The sequence below is a fragment of the Dasypus novemcinctus genome, chromosome X (assembly GCF_030445035.2).
Source record: "Dasypus novemcinctus isolate mDasNov1 chromosome X, mDasNov1.1.hap2, whole genome shotgun sequence".
In the NCBI taxonomy this organism is placed as follows: domain Eukaryota; kingdom Metazoa; phylum Chordata; class Mammalia; order Cingulata; family Dasypodidae; genus Dasypus; species Dasypus novemcinctus.
This window is the reverse complement of record NC_080704.1, coordinates 46,462,336-46,468,142: the sequence shown is the minus strand read 5'-3', so window position 1 is coordinate 46,468,142 and position 5,807 is coordinate 46,462,336. Positions and strand designations below refer to the sequence as shown.

The window sequence follows — 5,807 nt, the reverse complement described above, 5'->3', positions numbered from 1 at the left end:
TCCTCCCTTCCAGGGTCTTGCTTCTCTCTGGGTTCAGGGTTCCTCCCTTCCCAGGGCTTGCTTCTTCCTGGGCTCAGGCTTCCTCTCTTCACGGGGCTTGCTTCTCTTTCCTCTATGAGCTTACTTCCCGGGGTTCCAGCTTAAGGCTTCAGCATTAAAACTCCAACATCAAAAACTCTCACATCACAAAGAGCTCCAACTCTGTCCTTTGCCATGCATTTTATCTATGAGTCCCTATCCACCAAGGGATGGGGACTCAACACCTTAATGACATGGCCCAATCAAAGCCTTAATCATGACTCAGTCATGCCCAGTAATAGACCAGATTACAAACATAATCCAATATCTATTTTTGGAATTCATAACTATATCAAACTGCTACAACCTACCAGATGTATGTAGAACATTTCACCCAACAAGAGCAGAATACACAATTGTCTCAAGTATACATGTATCTTTCTCCAAAATATACCATGTTTAAGGTTACTAAATATGTCTCAATAAATTTAAAAAGATTGAAATCATAGAAAGTATCTACTCTGGTCAAAATGGAATAAAATTAGAAAACAATAAGAGAAGGAAAACTGGAAAATTCATAAATATGAGGAAATTAAAAACCAAATTCTGGGAAACGGACTTTGGCCCAGTGGTTAGGGCGTCCGTCTACCACATGGGAGGTCCGCGGTTCAAGCCCCGGGCCTCCTTGACCCGTGTGGAGCTGGCCCATGCGCAGTGCTGATGCGCGCAAGGAGTGCCCTGCTACACAGGGGTGTCCCCCGCGTAGGGGAGCCCCACGCGCAAGGAGTGCACCCATAAGGAGAGCCGCCCAGCGCGAAGGAGGGAGCAGCCTGCCGAGGAATGGCGCCGCCCACACTTCCCGTGCTGCTGACCTCAACAGAAGCGGACAAAAGAAACAAGACGCAGCAAAAAGACACAGAGAACAGACAACTGGGGGAGGGGAGGGGAATTAAATAAATAAATAATAAATCTTTAAAAAAAAAAAAAAAACCAAATTCTTATACAACCAATGGATAAAAGATGAAATCACAAAATTCCTAGAGATAAATGAAAATGAAAACACACATACAAAAACGTATGATATTCTGCAAAGGTATTGCTGACAGGGAAGTTTATAGCCATAAATGCCTACGTGAAAAACATGATGATCTCAAATCAATAACCTTACTTCAAATCTTATGGAACTACTAAAAGAAGAGCAAACCAAATCTAGAGTTGAAAGAAGGAAGAAAACAATGAAGATTAGAATGGAGATAAATGAATTAGAGAATAAACAACAATAGAATCAATGAAACAAAAAACTGGTTCTTTGAAAGGATTGATAAAATTGATTTTAAAATAAACACAATAGAGAGAATCAACAAAATCAAAAGTTGGTTTTTTATGAAGAACAACAAAATTGACAAACCCATAGCTAAACTGAAAAAGATGAAAAGAAATGAGAGGCAAATAACTAAATTCAAAAACAAAAGTGGGGCATTACTACTGACCATAGAGAAATAAAAAGGATTGTAATAAAATACTATGCCAATGAATCAGATAATCTACATGAAATGGACAAATTCCTAGAAACACAAATTACTTAAATTGATTCAAGAAAAAAAAACATACCGCAACTGACCTATAACAAGTAGAGATTGGATCAAAAATCTCCCAACAAAGAATAGTCCAGGACTATAACTTCACTGCTAAATTTTACTTAACATTCAGAGGAAATTTAACAGCAATCCTTCTTGAGCTCTTCCAAAAATTGAAAAGGAGGGAATACTTTCTAACTCACTCTATGAGGCCAGCATTATCCTGATACCGAAGCCGGATAAAGACATCACAAGAAGGAAAATTACAGATCAATTCCCCTGATGAATACGGATGCAAAAATAATAGCAAACTGAATGAGCCAGCATATTAAAAGAATTATACACTATAATGAAGTGAGATTCATCCAGGTATGAAAGGATTGTTCAACATATGAAAATCAGTCAATATAATATACTGCATTAATAGGAGAAAGAAACAAAAAAACACATGATCATATCAATTTATACAGAAAAAAATCATTTGACATATTCCAACAGCCTTTCATGATAAAAATGCTCAGAAAAAAATAAGAGTAGAGGTTGATAATATGGCAGTGGGGCCCGCATCCAGAAAAAAGGATCTGTTTTCAGGCTAGTGTGGCTGCTACCGACCTGGAAGTCCAGGTCGGTTGCTGAATGAGGGGAGCTGGGCCGTCCCCGTGACAGTGCCCACTGTGCCACCCCACCCAGGCCCTGCCGTGTTGCTCTTCCAGTAGAAAGTGAAAGGCAAAGAACAAGAGAAGATCTCAGCTGTCAAATCAATTAAAGCTTCAACATCTATACATTCCCCACAAAAAAGCACCAAAAAATCATGCCTTGCTGGAGGCTGCAGGACCAAGTCATGTTGCAATCCATGCCATTTCTGCCAACATGGATTCCTTTCCAAGTAGCAGATGGCAACACTTAAGAAGCAGCCAAGCCACATGGAGGCTGCTCACTTTGGTGACCTGGGCAGATCTTGTCTGGATTACTAGACTCAAGAGACAAATCAAGTCTTTCAAAGACCCTTGAACAAGTCTTTGATGACACTGTCATCCTCCTTTATTTCATTCAATCCATGGAACTTCGTAGAATGGAGCATTTGGTTAAATTCTGGCTAGAGGCTGAAAGTTCTCTCTCCACAAGTTGGTCCTGAATAAGAGCACACAGTCTAAATACAGTGAAACAGAGTTCATTGGCTGACCCTGTCTCTCCATCTAAAAAGCACAGACATACATCACCTTTTGTAACTGAGTATTTTGCTAATCAAGTGACCTGAATAATAGAACTAAACACACTCAAACTCACTTGCTTCTTTCCTAGAAATGTGACAATGCCCATTCTTTCCATCTTGACATGATCAGAGCAGTAACTCATCAGTTTTCCGTGGAAAATCAAGAATCCTCCAGGCTTATAGTAGTCAGTAGAAATAGTCCCTCTTCTCCATTAAAGGAATTATCAGGAAAACTAATAAAAAATACAGAACAAGATGCAGTGAATACCGTTACCAAATGTATATCTCCAGATGCTGTTAAACCAATACCAATTACAGAAGCAATGAAAAATGACATCGTAACAAAGATTTTTGTTTTGTTTTGGCACAGTCCATAGTCTTTAGTGCAATAGAGCAAGAACACGTCAGTGAGTTTCTGCAAAGTCGCCATTTTTGTAGATACCAGATTGAAGTGTTGAACAGTGGAACTGTTTACCTGGCTGACATTCTCTTCTGTGAGTCAGCTCTCTTTTATTTCTCTGAGTACATGGATAAAGAGGAAGCAGTGAATATCTTGCAGTTCTGGTTGGCAGCAGATAACTTCCAGTCTCAGCTTGTTGCCAAAAAGGGCTGGAATAATGGACAGGAGGCACAGAACAATGCCATGATTTTATATGACAGGTACTTCTCCCTCCAAGTCACATGTCCTCTTGAGTTTGATGACGTTGACCGATTAGAATTGAATCCAATATCTGCAGGTAAGGTGGGCCACTCCCTAACTATTTCACAACTCTATTACATCAGGCCTGGACAACCATGGAGAAGGTCTTTTTGCCTACGTTTTTATCCAGTAATCTTTATTATAAATACTTGAATTATCTTATCCATTCACTTTGAGGAGACACCTTTCTGAGAGGGAATATTTGCCTGTCTGCCCATATCTGTGCTGGTCTTCCTGATAAGTCTCACCCAGGTGAATCTGACAGCGCCACTTCTCAGTCCAGTGTGAAAAAAGCTAGTTTGAAAATTCAGAACATTTTTGATGAAGTGATCATTGTAGATGCTGCAAGTCTGGATCCAGAATCTTTATGTAATGGACATATGCAGGAAAGATGACATTTGGAAAATTCAGTGACCTGGGGCAATTCATTTGAAAATTTGAGCCTGAACCTGATATAATGAATCAAAAGGATCCATGTTCTCACAAGCTACAAAGAAATGGGTGAAGGAAATACTGATGAGGCCCAAGAAGACCTAACTTGGAAGATTGCCAAGATGATAGTCTGTGATGTTATACAACAAGGGCAGTATGAACAGCTATTAGAAAAATCTACAAAGCTATGACTCAAAACCTGAGGTAAAGGAAATCTGAAATCTCTTATTTCAAAAATAAGAGATCTTTTTCCCTTTGGTTGGATTCTTCAACACAGCCAATGAAAACAAAGCACTGTATTTCTGTTCACTGATCTATCACCATTGCTCCCAAGAAAGAATGGCAAAGAATCCAAGATTTCCATCCTAACACTGAGTAACATGTAGATGTATTTGATACACATGATGCTTACTCAGTGGAAGTCATAGAGAGAAGTGGCACTGTTTACCTTGCTAGAAAATTGTTGGTTTTCCAATGGCAATAACCCATTCATGAGAGTGTTTTAGCCCACCAAGCTAGACAGGGGCCAAATGCTGTGGGAGGTAGATAAGTATAGAGCTGATATCTGGTGCACATTCCTTTAGACCATCATAAAGCAGGTATGATAAGTATGTACTTTGCTTTATCCTCCTAAAAATAAAAAGGTGAGTCTGCCCCACTGAGTGCCAGGCAGCTCAGCATGGCAGTACGGTGTTAGCAGATTGTTTTTCTTCAGTGGAAGAAGGTGAGGGTGCACTGTGCAATTTTCCTTTACAGAGGCGTTGATTTAGAAGGAAACTGACAGGTCACAGGAAGACTCGGTGACACTATCCTTCCCTTTAGTGGCAGTATATAATTTTCGTATTTTATTTACTCAGACATAATATTCATAAAATCAGGCTCTCCCAGGGTAGCCCTCTGCTAACGGAACAGTGAATCGAGTTTATGTGGAGCATTGGATCTTGTTCCTCCGGTGTTGTGCACTCCAGTTACTTAGCTTTCCCTTCAGAAAACATGTGGGAAGACAGAACAAATAACCATCACTCCAGTTTTTTCCCTGTGGTACCTCAAACAAAATGTTTATTCCAAGATCATACTATTTTTTCTAAGAAGGTGCGGAAGGGGGAGAAAAGTACTCAACTTTGTTTGACTGCTCCCCCTTTCTTTGCTGTGAGCTAGGAAGTTTGCAGTTGGTGGCCTTTTTTTCTTTCTGTCTTTAGGACAGTTAAGAAACTCACTCCCTGCTCTTCTGCTTAGTTGGTGTTTTAGTTTGCCACAGGGCTGCCAATGCAAAGTACCAGAAATGGGGTTGCTTTTATAATGGGAATTTTATTTAGGGTAAAATCTTACAGTTCTGAAATGTTCAAATCTAAGTACTTTCTCACCAAAGTCAGGTACTGGTGATCAGGCATATGGCAGGGCTCATCTCCTTATCCCTAAGCTGCTGTATGGGCCCAGCCCCTCGTGGGCCTCTTTCCTCTGCTCTGCTGATTCTAGACTCCGGGACCTCTCTCAGCCTCTCAGAGCTTCTCTGCCTCTCTGCAGCTATAGGCAATCTGGAGTCCTTTCTCTTTCTCTCAACTTCTGGGATGTGGATGTGGCAACTTCTGGGAAGTGGATGTAGCTCTAGCAGTTGGATGCCCGCCTACCACACAGGATGTCCCTGGTTCAGTTCCTAGTGCCTTCTAAGAAAGACAAGCAAGACAGCGAGCTGATGTGACAGGCTAGTGCAGTGAACTGATGCAATAAGATGATGCAACAAGGAGACACAATGAGGAGACACAATAAACAGAGAGCAGATGTGGCTCAAGTGATTGGGTGCCTCTCTCCTACATGGAAGGTCCCAGGTTCAGTTCCTGGTGCCTCCTAAAATGAAGACACAGAGAGC

General features: G+C 40.8%; 1 pseudogene; it reads left to right on the top strand.

Annotated features, from left to right (window-relative positions):
• The first annotated feature begins 2,231 nt into the window (after positions 1 to 2,231).
• Positions 2,232 to 4,131, top strand: LOC101431597 (A-kinase anchor protein 10, mitochondrial-like; annotated as a pseudogene).
• The last annotated feature ends 1,676 nt before the right edge of the window (positions 4,132 to 5,807 follow it).